The 16345-nt window shown below is 33.2% G+C and overlaps 2 long non-coding RNA genes across 2 annotated transcripts; one reads left to right on the top strand and one right to left on the bottom strand.

Moving 5' to 3' along the window:
* Positions 1 to 3843: 3843 nt before the first annotated feature.
* LOC127729214 (uncharacterized) lies at positions 3844 to 11782 on the bottom strand. The gene is made up of 3 exons (XR_007994547.1): positions 11464 to 11782; positions 5782 to 5868; positions 3844 to 4435 (listed from the first exon to the last, which is right to left on the bottom strand). It is a non-coding gene; the product is annotated as an uncharacterized LOC127729214 (long non-coding RNA).
* Positions 11783 to 13027: 1245 nt separating this feature from the next.
* LOC127729213 (uncharacterized) lies at positions 13028 to 15744 on the top strand. The gene is made up of 3 exons (XR_007994546.1): positions 13028 to 13142; positions 14585 to 14664; positions 15130 to 15744. It is a non-coding gene; the product is annotated as an uncharacterized LOC127729213 (long non-coding RNA).
* The last annotated feature ends 601 nt before the right edge of the window (positions 15745 to 16345 follow it).

Genomic DNA, 16345 nt, shown 5'->3' with positions numbered 1-16345 from the left:
GCTAGCCTGTAAAGCTATCTTAATTGACAAGGATTGTCAAGTTTTCCTAACAAAAGGTTTGTGGTTCTCTCCAAACATTTCATTTAATAAAAACTGACCGCAAAGAAATAGCCAATATTGCTGAAAGGGTTTCTTAGATACAGTTGACTCTCGTTATCTCGAAGTCGGTCGGACCAGAGAAATACTTCGAGATACCCGTAGTTCGACTCAAAAAGAAATGTCCGGAAATTTAATTTCGCGTGCGTTGTCAGATAAACTGGTCAATCCATTTCAATCCCCGAGGTCATGTTTTGACATGTGTGTATTACTTCGACACAACACATGCAATTTATATGCTTTTGTTGGCCTTTGGACCGTAACTTTGGTTAGACACAACCAAAATTTCGACTCATCCAATTTCGACTCATCAGGAGTCGAAATGCATATATTTGTATGGAACAAAATTCGGGACCACGGGAAAATTTCGACTCATCCGAAATTTCGAGTCGACCGAGTTAGACAACGAGAGTTGACTGTTATAAGCAATAAGTCAACTATATTAGGTGCATGGAATGATTGTAAGGTGTACATGTCCGACATGTTTCATTTGACCTTGAACTATTTTTTTATGTTAAGTTTTCCTGGTTAAGTCCGTTTCTTGGGTACTATAAACAAAATGGTTAACTATATATCGTATAAAGGTTTACATGTCTGTCTGGCATGTATCAACTGACCTTGACCTCATTTTCCTGGTTCATTTATAGTCAATGTTAATACAAAATCATTGTTAGTACCGATAAAAACAATGTTTATATCAAAATCTGTACTTACCTGTCTGGAAACATTTGAAACTTTATTTGGTGCGTGGAATATAGTAATTGTAAGGTGTACATGTCTGTCGGGCAGGTATCAAATTCCGTTAACCTCATTAAGGTCGATGCCACTGCTGGTGGAGTTTTTACTCCCCGAGGGTATCACCAGCCCAGTAGTCAGCACTTCTGTGTTGACATGAATCGTCATTGATATAATTCATAATAATAAATTAACTGTTTACAAAACTTTACATTTTTGAAATACTAAGGCTTTTCTACCTCAGGAATAGATAACCTTGGCTGTATTTGGCAAAACTTTTAGGAATTTTTGGTCCTCAATGCTCTTCAACTTCGTATTTTATTTGGCCTTTTTAAATTTTTTTGATTCGAGCGTCACTGATGAGTCTTTTGTAGACGAAACACGCGTCTGGCGCAAATACAAAATTTCACTCCTGGTTGTATGATGAGTTTATTTACATGGTTCATTGGGGTCTTCTGTGACCAAGTGATCTAAGTAGTTCACATACTGTATCACTAGCCTGTAAAGCTATCTTAATTGACAAAGATTGTCAGTTTTCCTAACAAAGGTTTATGGTTCTCTCCAAGCATTTCATAGATATAAACTGACCGCAAAGAAATAGCCAGTATTGCAATTTTCCTGGTTCATTGGTCAATGTTAAGTTTCTTTGATACTGAACGTATAAAGGTCAACTTTATTAGGTGAACAAAATAAACAAATACAAAATCATTGTTAGCACCGATAAAAACAATGTTTATATCAAAATCTGTACTTACCTGTCTGAAAACATTTGAAACTATATTTGGTGCATGGAATATAGTAACATGTCTGAAAAAAATTTGAAACTTTTAGATTATCTCCCCATAACGATCTCCACAAAGAAGATCACTTTACCTTTAGCGGATTTAATGGCTACGGTCTAATTTCGCATTAACCTCGCGCAATCGTCGTTTCGTTTAATTATAATTGGATAGCCATCGATGGAAGATTAAGATATGGAGGATAAATTTAAGAGTTGTATAAGATGTAGTGCACGTCGTATGAATGTAGACAATCACGATGAATGTTTTCGGCATCGAATATGTCATAAAGGTTTCCCATGTGACATTTGCCGAGAATGGGATGATAAAAGGCGATTAATCATTGATAAAATGTTGTATAAATGCCGAGTGCATTGGCATCTCCAAACTTCGATAAGATCGAAAGTGACAAGTGTGCAGAGGACGCAATGAATGATACGCCCGTATTGCAGCACGAGGCAGTTGAATTTAACAAGTTCATTGCTGAACAGGTTCAAATACAACTTAAACAGCTGTTACCACGTGCCATGATTGACACGGAGGTGAAACAAGCGCCAATTCCTTCTTGTTCTAAAACAAGACCTCATTACAGCAAGTTTGTTCCTGATGATCAGATCTCTGTAAGATCACAAGATGGTGAAATAAGTATCAAAGGTTCATTATGTTCAGATGACAATAATAATGAAACTCATAACATACCATATTTTGAACACGATATTTCTCTTGTCAGTGAAGGTGCACCAGGCACTACTGACCCTATTCAATGGAATACTAGTAGATTTCTTCATAACATGGCTAATAAATTGAACATTAATTGTTCACAGGACGTGAAAAAAGATGAAGCCCGATCTTCGTATTTATCGTCACGTCTTTATCCTGGTAAACCAAACCAGGCAACGAATTTGAAATTGCATTTAGAAGGCACAACTATTGAGATTTAAAAAAATGTAGAATAGGAAGCAATATCATGCAGGCTTAAAAGGAGATCAGTGCGCCTAAGAGTTGAAAAAGCCTTTATGGTATCTAAGCAGGAATTCACTGAATTTTGTTCCCCTCCAAGGCTTGATGACAATATAGAGGAGGGTTTGTTCACTTCAATATTTCCATTTAACTGCCTCCTTAACTAATTGCAATTTCCCTCTACTTCCCCATACGTTCGTCGAGTTTTTTATTATAAATACGGTAATACCTCCAGTTATCTCCCTTGCGTAACTCTTCAGTTTCTCTCGGCGGCCGCCATTAAAGCACATGCGTTGCTTTCCCCGTACGTTTATTTGGATAATAAGAATTTGAATCGTAAGATGGAGAAACAGGAAGATAAGTTTAAGAAGTGTGTAAGGTGTCCGGACAAGAAGAACACTCTGGATGAGCACGATGAATGTTACAAACATCGTATTTGTAACGAGTCATTTCCATGCAAAATTGGCAAAAATTGGTCAAAGAACACTGGACACTTTTAATTTGCAAAACACTCATTTGCAAATCCGCCGCTGCCTCTCCTTAGACCTACAATGTCGTGTATATAACCAAAATGTGCGGAATTACATGGGATTCAATAATTTCATTGCTTTTCTACTGTTATTATTATATATATTCTGTAATTTGATTTAGAAAAACATGGGATTTTCAATATCCCATGGGATAAGGCAAATCCCATGGGATTTTCCATTATCCCATGGGATTTTGGTTAAATCCCATAGGATTTTTTTGGGTCCCATGGGATAATTGTAGTCCCATGGGATATTTGTTGTCCCATGGGACAAAAAAAATCCCATGGGACTATAATTATCCCATGGGATTTTTAATATCCCATGGGACAAAATAAAATCCTATGGAATTCAAATTATAAATATACAGTAATGTGTATGTTACATTGAATTCTGTTTGGTAGTAAAAAGTTTATAATATATATATGACATGTATGAGTGTATTTTGGTTTTTTTCATTTTGTCACAAACATGTTTTTAATTTGTTTATATGACAATAAAGATTATTATTATTTTGGAAAGTATAATACTATTTAAAGTCAAAAAATAAAATCCTTTAACTGAAATAAAATGATGACATGTCTTAATAAAAGAAAAAATATTGATTTGAAATCTTTGTCTTGTTTGTTTTATTATGAAAAATAGAACTGAAAAAAATATTTTATATTCTGACTGAATAAATTGACAAAGCACAGTTAATAGTTTACTCTTTTCATAAGTTAAAGTTTTCTTTGTTATAGTTCTATTGCAATACATGAATATGCAAACGATTTGAATCTTATACCTTTGTGGTGTTCATAATATTACGTTTATATTTGCAAATTTATAAAATAAACACTTTTCCCGTTAAGTTTTAGTTTTTCTTGTTTCAGCTTGCTATGTACAATTATTCAGTCCACTATATAAGAGTCAAGTAAATAAATTATTTCATCCACTAGAATATTCCTACAATTCTAAGACAAAACCTCTTTTGCAATCTGTTCTTCAAAAATCTTCCACCGTACATCTTTATTGGATGGAGCGATTTAAATGAGTGGATAAAGCAAGTTCATTTGGACAACAAAATACTAATATATTTTTTCATTCCTCCCTTCTTTCAATTGATAATTACGTTGTTGCATTTACATGATTAAGTTCTTGTGCATCTATGATCATGATGATATGACGCCTTTTTGTTTATAGTCATTATGATGAAATTTCCTCTTTCTTATGTAGGAAAAAAACACATTCCATTTCAAATTAATAAAAAAGTCACACTATGTAGAAAAATATCAACTTTAAGTTTTCTGTTCAGTATTGACTTGTTGAATGATGATCATGAAAACCAAGATGTCTGACCTACAAATACACAAAACTCAAAAATTATAAATGAAGAGAAATACAGCAATAACATGGCTATTTTATCATGTTTATGTACATTTTGATAAAACTTTCATTTGAATATTTAAAATTGTAAGAACTCTTATTTCAGTGCTTTGTGTCTATGGTTTTCATATTAGTTGTTTTTTGTGCCTTGTTGCAGTCTTTTGAGTTAAGCCAATTGCAACAAATGTTTACAGTTTGTTCAAATGTTGTGCTGTTATTAAAACCACTGTCCCAGGTTAGGCGTGGGTTGGGTGCTCACAAAATGTTTATTTTATTAGTTGATATTTGCTTTGAATTAGCTGTCAGTAACTGTCAGTACTAATAGATCTGTATGTTGAGTCTTTTTTGTTAAAGGGAAAGAATAAATTTCCAGCCACATCCGGTCTGTGTTTTTGGTAGCTGTTTTTCTGCTTTGTTGCATTCTAATGAGTTAATAAAATTGAAAATGAAAACGGGAATGTATCAAAATAACCTGACCAAAGAGCAGAAAATAGCCCTTTTCAACTGATTTTATAGTTTTTATATTTAAATGAACTGACACTTACACCACTGCCCTTAATTAGAGGAGGATTTGGCACCAGCAAACATGTTAAACCATGCCACATTTTGTAAGTGGCTGTCCCAAGTCAGGGGCCTGTTATTCAGTGGTTGTCAATTGTTGCTATATATCATATTTGTTTTTTATTTTTTGTTTTGTGCAAAAATCAGGCACTTAGCTTTCGCCTTTGTGGTGTTTCCCCCAAGCATGTTTAGCATGGATAGACACCATGCCCTTTTTAAATTGTTTTAAATTTGTTATTTCATGGCCTTTTATAGATTACTATGCAGTATAGGGTTTGCTCATTGTCGAAGGCTGTACAGTGAACTAATTTTGTTAAATTTAATGTCATTTGATCTCTATTGGAGAAAAGTCTCATTGGCAATCATACCGCTTCTTATCTTTATATCAACCCTGCCATATTTTGCCTGTCCAAAATCAGGAGCCTGTACATAGTTCAGTGGTTGATGTTGGTTCAAGTACGTCATATTTGTTTTTTCATAACTTGTTTTTTTTTATAAATTAGTCTGGTATATTTGAAGTTTGAATTGATGTTTTGTTCCAAATTTTGTTTGTGGTGTCTTTTATAGATGACTATATCATGTATAGGGTATGGGTTTTCTCATTATTTACAGGTCATCATTGGCCTCTAATAAGTAATTGCATTGCTTACATCCACTTAATTGAACTCTGGTGGATAGTTTTCTTATTTATCATACCACAGCTTATTTTCATAATAATCATTATTCAAGGGCAATAACTTTTATAGAAGTGGACTTACCATTTAGGCTTTGTTGACATCTGTAAATCTATTTTTGTTGATAATTTCTTTTGTTTATAGTTTCCCTTTATCTTTAATGTCCTTGCCCTACACATAAAAGGGTAAACATTATCATTTAATGACAATAACTACTATCACATAATTAGTACTAGTAGGCAACTGACAATTTCAGATCATTTGTATATCTTGCTCATCATTTTTGCTGTTTAATATTATCAATATTCTATGAAAATGAGGTCACAGCAATATTAACCTTGGCAGACAGACATCTTGTTATTTTTATATGACACCTTGCAGTCATTCCATACACCAACAAGTAGACATATGCTTATAATATCTGATAAAATGAAAAAACCAAGAAAACTTAGCATTGACCAAAGAACCATAAAATGTGGTCATGGTTATATGAATCTGCCAGACAGACATGCATACCTTACAATCGTTACATCCACCAAATATAATTTACCTGTTGCTTAAAGCATATGATAAACTGACAAAACAATGCAAACTTTTCATTGACCAATGAACCATGAAAATGAGGTCAAGGTCATATAAAACATGCCAGACAGACATGTGCATCTTACAATCATTCCATTCACCAAATATAGGGGCCTTATTGCTAACAGTATCCGAAAAATAGATCAAACCACAAAAACTAAACATTGTCCAATGTACTATGAAAATAAAGTCAAGGTAAGATGAAACTTCTCAGTCAAACATATGCACCTTACAATCATTCCATACACCAAATATAGTTGACCTATTGCTAATTTGAAAATAAGGAAATAGAAAAAGTGACCAAAAAACAAACAAAAAAAATATCATTGAGCAATGAACCATAAAAATGAGGTCAAGGTTGAATAAAACATGCCAGACAAACATACATCCTTAAAAATTTTCATACACCAAATATACTTGACATGATGCATACAGTATTAGAAAAACTGGACATTTTTACCTCGGAATAGTGATGTCATGGACTAGGAAAATTAGTCTGGGGACATAAATTACTGACATCCGACTAAATATACTAGTAAATTCTGTATCCATGGACTTTTAATACTAGTTATATTTGTCTGACCAGACAATTTTCATTATTTTTACCAGGACTAATTTATCTCTTACACTAGTTCTCTGAGAGACATGTCACCTTACCTTGACACATTATTCTGACTCTGAACAAACCAGTATTTGCTCTTACACCTTAATAATACAGCGTGCTTAAGGGAGAAGCAGCAAATACCAACTTTAAAGTCTTTGGTTTTACCCGGTTGGGTTCAAAATAAACAACCTTCTGCACTTGAGGTGAACACGCTACCACCAAACCAGGCAGTATAATATAAGGAGTTTCCCCAAGATCAAAAATGGACAGTAGATTTTTTTTTCAACATTCTGGACATTTCTACCCTTGTCAGATATTGTCTATCTATTTTGGCCTTTTGTAGCTTATTATGCAGTTTGCCTTTTTAGCCCATTGTTGACTTCTGTACGGTGACCTATATAGTTGTTAACTTCTACGTCTTTAGTTTCTGTTGAAGAGCCGTCACATTGTCATGATACCATATTTGTATATATATTTTTGTCATGTAGGTGTAAGGAGACAACCTTTTGATATTCTGGTGGGATAAAAAGGGGAGACAGATTTTTTATCACCTGGCCTGGTTAGTTTTTCAGGATTCGTAAGGATAGAAAACCCGGTAAATTGTAACAAACGCCTGTGGTACGACCATATTTGCCAAAAGATTAGTCCAAATAATTATGACGTCTTGCAAGGCTATTCTAACTTTTTTCTGGGCACGTAATAGTCAAAGTTGTGACTGAGTGCGGAAATATGAAGATAGATAGATAGAAAAAAAAATTAAAATAGCCTTGCAAGACGTCATAATTATTTGGACTACCAAAAGATGTAACCTAATTCTTACTTGTTTGGAGAAGAGGGGATTAACCGAACCACTATTCAATCTAAATCAGTGAACTGAATTATTGTCTTTTGCAGTAGTCCGAGTCGACATCTGTAACTAATCGTGCAAATTGATAGTCAACAGTATACCTTTTTTCAGAATGTCACTGGTGATAGGGGAGTGTAACCGATAAATTGATTCCTGAATCAGATAAGATTTTCCCAGTAACGGAGAACCCCTTTCTTTGAGTGAATATAAATAGTGACGGGGGTCTCACAAATAAATATAAATCTGAATTACAGGAACATCGATTAGCAAAGTAAACTTACATATAAATCTCGAAGTTATTTACGGTAAAGAGAGACTGTGCTCCTGAATTAAGGTATTATACATTTGTGTATTTTACTCGGGGGGGGGGGGGGGGGGGGGGGCGGGGCACTTCCTATATACAAGATGATAGGACGTGCCGCTGGAATAGGTCACTTTTTCCTGCTTGAAAATATGGGAATAGGTGCAGGGGAAAACTATCAGAAATATATGATAAGGTCGATAAAGTTCCAATTACTTGTATATGAAAAGCCCTGTCATTTTTTCACAGCCGAAAGTCTCGCCGTAAGTAAACATTACACACAAATCTTAGCCTTAAATATTCCACTTTTCCAACATACCCCACGAAACCCAATCAATATGGGAAAAGGTTACAATTTTACCCACGCAATATATGAAAAGGTATACATTTTTAAGATCTAATTTATATGAAAAGGGTGGGGTAACAGAACCCCAGCGACACCCCCTATCAATCAAATATTGAAGTGCACCCCCCCCCCCCCCCCCCCCCACCCCCGAGGTATTTTACTGCTACAAGATATTTGATTTGCTAATCACGCACCCGTTGCTGAGCAGAGAACCATACTTTCAAGCCAGGGACAGTCTATACTAACAGGCAAATAGGCAGGCAAATCCTAACAGTACTGTAGCTTAATGATACATGTATATCAAGTTACAGCACCTCACCCAGCACAGTTAGCACACTGGTGTATGTCAGTCTTATAATATAAAACTGCGTAGGTTCATATCGTTTGATTCAACGTTTTTTCGGATATTTTTTAGGACCGTTGTCAACATAGTCAAATCCGACCTGCCACTTTGCAACCTGACCTGCAAAAATATAATTCGACTAAAAACAATGCCAGTCAAAATTGCTTTTTTGGGACTGGGCGACTGAAAAAGTTTTAAAATGTGACCTTGTGACCCTATTTGGAATTCTCCATTCGTCGGTGTGGCTAAAAAGGGGGCATCTTTATTAATAAAAAAATAAGACCAATCATAAACTTTTTTTTCAAAACTCAATGTCGTATTTTATTGTCTTCCCAACAATTTCTAATAAAAGCTTAAAATGTTTGTTTCACTTCCCTCTGACTTCCCTCCTGATTTTTTTTTCTCAAGAAATTATAGAATCAGTAAATGTATATATATATATATATGTCTGTGGTCATCGTCATGCATTTAGATAAGAAATTCCAGCATGCATCATCAAATAATTCATGTGTATTTGTGACATCAACATAACTGAAACATTATATTATATTTCCCAGTAATTAGGTAAATCATTTTGATTTACAATTATATATGTCTGGGACTTATGCATGTATATGTCTCACAGGCACTTGTCTCAGAAAAAAAATCCTATATACTTTAATAAAGGTATATAGGAAATAAAATTCTGAGACAAGTGCCTGTGATATATCTGTCAGTCCCAGAATAATAAATATAATTGTATCTTAATCTTTGGAAAAATCCGATTAGTCAATTGTTAAATTCTTTTACTTCATAATTATGTCAAAGTATACTTTTAAAGTTTTAAATTTTAAAGTTAAAATGAATATTCCGTTTTGATCTGAGGAAAAACTTTTTAAACTGTAATGACATGGTCAGTCAACTGATTTGTTACATGGCTGATTACAGGTAATTAAAGCATGCAGTAATTTTCCATTACGACAGTGCGTGTACCCTGGGGTGTGTATAACGTATTATAAATACCATAGTTATCTAGAGAACATCCTGTCTATGTGTAATACAGATTGATGACATTACACAAAATTTCTTTCGTTAAATGTAGTTAAGTATCTGTGTTCATTCCCTATTGCAACACTACAAATTTTTCGTAGAAAAAAATGTTAAAATTCAAAAAAAAAATCATTTATATAAAATAAAGAAGAAAACAGTAGCAAATAAACTTATGTAACTACGCATTTAGTAAAAATAATTTCACTTTACATGTACAAACCCTTGAGAAAACGTGTATATAGTTGTGTTTAAAAAGGCCAATTCCCAGTGGATTTATTTCACACTAGGACCACAGGCACTTGTCTCAGAATTTTGTATCCTATATACCTTAATATAACATTAAAAGTATATAGGAAATTTTTTTTCTGAGACAAGTGCCTGTGACTAGGACCTAAGATAACTAGAACTAAGTTCTTTGGAAAGTTTTTTGTCTGATACATGTATACCTATAGATAATGTACATAATTAAGAACAGCTTCAAATATATGCCTATAAATTAACGGTACGTCTAAAAACCGCTCAGGATCTCCTGAGTGCAGACAGGACATAAAAAGTCACTCAGGACATGTATATATGTTTTACGTCTAGTAATGGACTTCTGGTTTTAGTGAGCGTTGTTTTATTTTAGAGATATTGAGTTTTTTGTAAAAAGAAAAAGGGGGTTTTCGCATGTCACGCCGTATGTCAGAAACTATTTATGCTTATAGCATAAAAATTCACACACAAGACGATTGGTGATGGTTATAAACACATACAAGTAAACTTTGCCAAAAAAAAAAAAGAAAGCGTTTCCTTGGAAAAATTATAATAATACATGAATATTGTTTTTACAAAAAAAAGTTATTTTTTTCGTTTTGTATGTAATAATTGAAGCCATTTAGAAATATAAGAAATCTTCACATAGTCGGGAAATTTTCAATTCAAGTTATTTCATTTGAAAACGTTAAAAAATATAGATCTTATTCGATGTAAAATGTGGGGTCCTTGGAGATCAAAACCCCGTTTAAATAGGGTTTGTCTACTTTCGTCTATTGCCGAACATTCTATAATCAAGGATTTGTACAAATCCTTGCTATAATATAATGAATCGCGTCTCCAATAAAACCACCATTACATAAAGTACAAATACAATCTTCTCCTAAATATTTGGAATCTAACAATTTCATTAGGAAATTTTGAGTCACGATTTAGTTTTGGGATATTTTTTTCTTTGAATAAACTTAATTTTCTGAAACATTTTTAAAAGGAAACGGACTTGTAAACAAAATTTATTTTTGAATATTAATATTGAACAATGATTGTTAAGAAAACAATCTGCCAAAGTGGTTTGGTAATTAACTGGCTTCATGCTGTCAAAAATGTCTCCTTTTTATAAGTTAATGATAAAAAAAAACTATTTGAAAGCGAATTAATCATTTCCTCAACTAAATACCATCTATAAATAAAGTCAATTCGTCAAGAACTTTCACTCATATATTTAAACAATTGTAAAATAATTAATTTAAACTTTTGTACTGCGACTTTCTGTCCGTTTACCGATACTTATTCCTTGTTAAGTTTTTTCATATCCATTTACGAATACTTATAATGTGATAATGCTTTTTATCCTATTTTCATATCAAACAACCATGTTACCCGTAGAACGGAGTTAAGTACAAATTTAGGAATTTAGTACTTAAAATTTTCAACAACAAAATTTTACACTTTCATTTACCTGGATTTTTTTCTACGCTTCGAAGCCGCCACCCTGTATCAAACATAGCCAACACCTCGCATGGCGTATTCACGATGTTGAGGGATTGACAATATACAGCAAGTAAGTAATTGGGTGTTGAATGCCAGTAGATCTGAATTTGTAAATTTGTAAATTGAATTTAACCTGTTTAGAACGTGTATTGTTGAATTGTTTAATAAAATTACACACACAATCTGGGCTGATATGCATAAAACCACTTTAAGTTCAAGGTATCAATGAAACTGGGTCTGCATGAAAAAATGACTTATCACATAGTACCAGAACCTATGTTTACTGTTAGATGATAAGAAAATACAGCTGTAGGCCTAGTTGAAAATCTTTACAAATTATTTATTCTTTAAATTTCTATTTGACTGTCTGGGTGCTTCTTATGTGTTTTAAATGTTTGCGTTCTGTATGCTATAGTTAAGTTTTATAGACTGTTGTACGTCATTTGGTCGTTTTTAAGTTTTTGCCATGGCGTTGTCAGTATGTTTTCGACTTATAAGTTTTATATAATCTGCATCTCTTGTGCTGTATGTTAAAATGTATCTACACAATTGCTGCATCTCTACACATTCACCAATACACCTAAAAGTATGAATAAAGCTTTCGTATATATAAAAAATAAGGAGATGTGGTATGATTGGTAATGAAACAACTATCCGCCAGTTCAATTCAAAAACCTGATATAAGCAAATGTGACTTACTTACTTACTTTAATCAGAGAGATCTTGAATCTGAATTCAATGATACGAAGTGGGAAGGGGTAGAGGTGGATTAAGGTGAGGACATGGGGGCCCGTCCCTTTTTTGGAAAAAATTGGTTGATTATTTAGAGAATCACTGAAGCGGGCCCCATCGTTATGCATGACAGTTACGGTGCCTCCTTATGACATTTTTTGGATCCGCAACTGGTGAGGACTTCATAAAAAAATATTTAGTAAGTTTTTGTTTTGTGATAAATAAAGTATTTACATTCACATAGACAGAAATAGGATAAAATAAACTACCGAAAGCTTAAGTCCACATAAGAGGGTATGGATGGGGGTTAACAGAATAGAGAATAACGGGCAAACAATAAAGATTAAAGAATAATGAAATGCTAAAATATGAGGAAAGAGAGTAATGATCAAAAAATGTAAGTTTGTAGAAATATAGCTAAAAAATTTAAAGTACACAGAAAAGAAGACCCCCCCTCCCAAGATCCTGACTTCAACTTTAACGCTGCCGGGATATTTTGAGACAAAGTGCACGTATTAGTAGTCAGCCGAAACCACTACTGAAGCGTTTTGCATCCATACGTTTTTTTTTCGGGATACTGACTGCATAGTAAATTATCAATGTACTAGTTAATGTTCTCGAGAGATGACCCTATTACAGAGACATATATACACATATGTGTATATATGTCTCTGCCCTATTACGTGTCAGTAACCTCCTGGACACGGTTCACTTTACGGCGGCTCATTTTTGTCTTAAGAATAAACATAATTGATAAGTTTCTTTCCCCTGCATTCCTCAATCGCACTTGTAAATAGCACCAGTAAGGGGAAACAACTCCTTACTATACTGCAAACGCCATTTTTATGCGGGGAAGATCAAGTTTTGTGTTTACAAAAAGGTTGATTTAGCGGATCGTACATATCAGAATGACACGTAAGTCTGCCACATAATATTTCATAACATGGTCTTTTGATCTATCTAAATGACAATAATAATCGCACTGTAAAAACTCTTGAAACCAGACGGCCAAAAAGTTGTGCTATTGAAAAATATCGAAAGGAAATCGCAAGGTACTTGCGATTTCAACTTTTTCAAGAATATGACATAAAAAGATAAACTATTCGATTATTTGACATAATATCCATTACAAATGATTGACAAAGTTATAATAATCGATATTGAATGACAAAAATAAAATCAATCAACAAAATAACGAGTTTGCAGTTGCATGTTGACATTGTTGTTGTTCTATTGATATGCTAATCAAACACCACCTCACAAATTGTTTACCACACAGTCACGATAGTCCTAGAAATAGTTCCTACTTTAAGTGTTGGCAGAATGTAAGTGAATATCATCCTAGATTTTATTATATAATTTACACTGCTTGATATACAATGATATAGTCATGTATATTTTTTACAAAAATGTACCATGTTGTGCTCTCAGTCATTGTTTAATTGTCACTGCTGCCAGGTCAATATTAAATCTTTGTATACTGCACATGGTAAGCATTTTTGCTCCTTTCATAAAGGCAACCAAATTTAAAGTGATTAACTTTTAAGTATTTACTCAGATTTTTTTTAATCCATGATGATGACCATAAAAAACAAAAGACTGGACAGCTTTGTTTGAAATAACATTTCTGATTATATGACAAGTTTGTCTCAAAGTCTTTAAAGTAAAGTATAGTAAAGTAATCTTTATTTAAAGTCGGGTTGCATATATAAATATTAATAGCAAGGAACATGAGCTCTTAATTAGAGCTCTTTAAGAATTATGTATCCTTTTGTTGTTTCAATGCTAAACATGTAATTTTAAATAAAATCTAGCCTTTCCCTTGTAATCTAATATTTGACCATTCTATGCCTGATAGATAGAGGAATATTGCATGCAGTGCTAGCAATGATTTCCTTAGGACAAGTTTATAAATCAAAATATTGGTTAGAACAAATATAAATATGGACCAGTTCAAGTACACCTTCTAGGGTGCACTCGACTTTAGTGACTCAGCATGAGGTTTTTTGGAATTAAAAGTTGTTTAGGACTTTTTGTAAACAATAAATGCTAGCATATCATAGAAAAACAAGTGAGTAATCTATGTTTAAAATTTTATAACAAAAATCTCTTTTTTAAAGTCTGTGGATTTTCTACAAAAATCTTGGTTTATTTGCCACAAAATCCCCCTTTTCTATTAAATGCAATGAAACAATAAATAATAATGCTTTGCACGAAGTTTCCCCTTGGTATATGTACAAAACAGCCCATCTCTATTATTCATTATCTTTGCTGTTTTGATACTATTGCAGCTTGAAAATTTCATAATTCACATGGCTACAGAAGGGGTCATAAACCTAAAATTTTGGTTGTTGCAGATGCTGTTCTGATTGTAGAGTTATGTGAAATGGAAAGAAAGAGATACATGTACATACAGAGACTGTTTTGATATTAAGGTGTAAGTACATATATGAAATAATTATTAGAAATGACTTATCAGCTTATCAGTGAATGTACAAACATTTATTAGAGTTCTATATTTCAGTTAAAAAAACATTGTGTATATAAGCAAGGCAAATGGACTTGTTTGTTAATAGTACATTACTCATCTTACATACTTCTAGAAAAAATAATTTTATTGGACTGTTTTTCTCTGCTGTATACACAATTGATATTAAAATGAATCCGCAGTAACAGTAAGACAATTTTATTTTCAGAGGTGGATTTAGGGGGGTTGCAGCGGGCCGTCCCCCCCTTTTGTGGGAAAAATTTGAATGATTATATAGGGAATCACTGAATCATGACTCGAGTGGGCCCCCTCTTATGAACATTTTGTGGATCCGCCACTGATCTTTTATACATGTGTAATTACATGCCAATTTTGTTAATTCTTGATTGATATTATATGACTTCTCTTTTTCAGGTAAAAATGAGCTACCAGAAAAGATGTTAAGAATTTTAAAACTGTTTTAACAAGAGCATAAAAAAATAGAGAAAAAAAAGAACAATACCAGGTCTGGACCTTTGTGGCTGCATGCAATTAATTCTAAAATACCAAGAAACAAGATGTAGCTGCACAGCAGACATGGCAGATCTTAAAATTGCTAATAGACATCAACTCAACATTTTCAAGCTGCATATCAAAAATGAAAGCTTTCCTTTTCATACAATCCAAGAAATCTTTTAAACCAAGTCAAGTGGTTATTAGACCTGCTATCATGAAAATATTAACATATATATTATTACAGTCACATGTAATATCCCAAATATAAGAACTATTTGGTATGTCTGACTATCTTTCTTCCCATGTCATGTTACATGTATGCTCAGAATATTTTAATGTCACAAGGATATGAAATGGATAAATGATATATTGTCAACCATTTAAATAAAACAGACAGGCTCACATAAAAATTAACTGTCTATGTGAAATTTCAAGTTGACTGAAATTGTCTATAATTAATACCATATATCCAAAAGTACAGAATTGTCTTTCTCAAAAATTTTGTATGTTTAATAGAATGATACTTGTAGCTTCTATTTTCTTGGATCTATATGATTATCAATATAAAATTGGGAGATGTAGTATGATCTCCAATGAGACATCTTTCCACCATGCAGAGACCAATGTAAATGCTAGAAAATACAGGTCACAGTTATGTATGGCCTTGTGTAGCAATCTATGGAAGACACAAAGATTACAAAGTGTAAAATAATTCCAACAAGATGACCAACTATCAAGGCTTCCTCTTAAACCAGACAACTCACTGAAACTAAACACAATAGCAATATTCACAATAGGTATTATTATAGAATATTCCTTCATGGTTTGATTTCATTTCACTTCATGTGTTCAGAGACATATATATTGTACCAATATGTCTATGAAGTCTTTTGGAAATTAGAACAAAAGAAAAAGTTCTTGTTTGGTTTAAATATGAACGTTTGACCACCTATGATGACAATTAGTCCATGGTGTGTCTCCAATCGGAACCAAAATAGAATACTTATGGGGAACTTCAAACGCAAACACTGATACCCTACAGGTTTGATTGTATTGGTTCACTGGCTCTTTGAAGCTAAGACCAATCTGATCATACCGTTTAGCTCTTGCAACCATATTGGGCTTTTTGTTAGGT

This window comes from Mytilus californianus, unplaced genomic scaffold, assembly GCF_021869535.1.
Source record: "Mytilus californianus isolate M0D057914Y unplaced genomic scaffold, xbMytCali1.0.p SCAF_2, whole genome shotgun sequence".
Taxonomy (NCBI): domain Eukaryota; kingdom Metazoa; phylum Mollusca; class Bivalvia; order Mytilida; family Mytilidae; genus Mytilus; species Mytilus californianus.
This window is presented reverse-complemented; position numbering and strand designations above follow the sequence as displayed.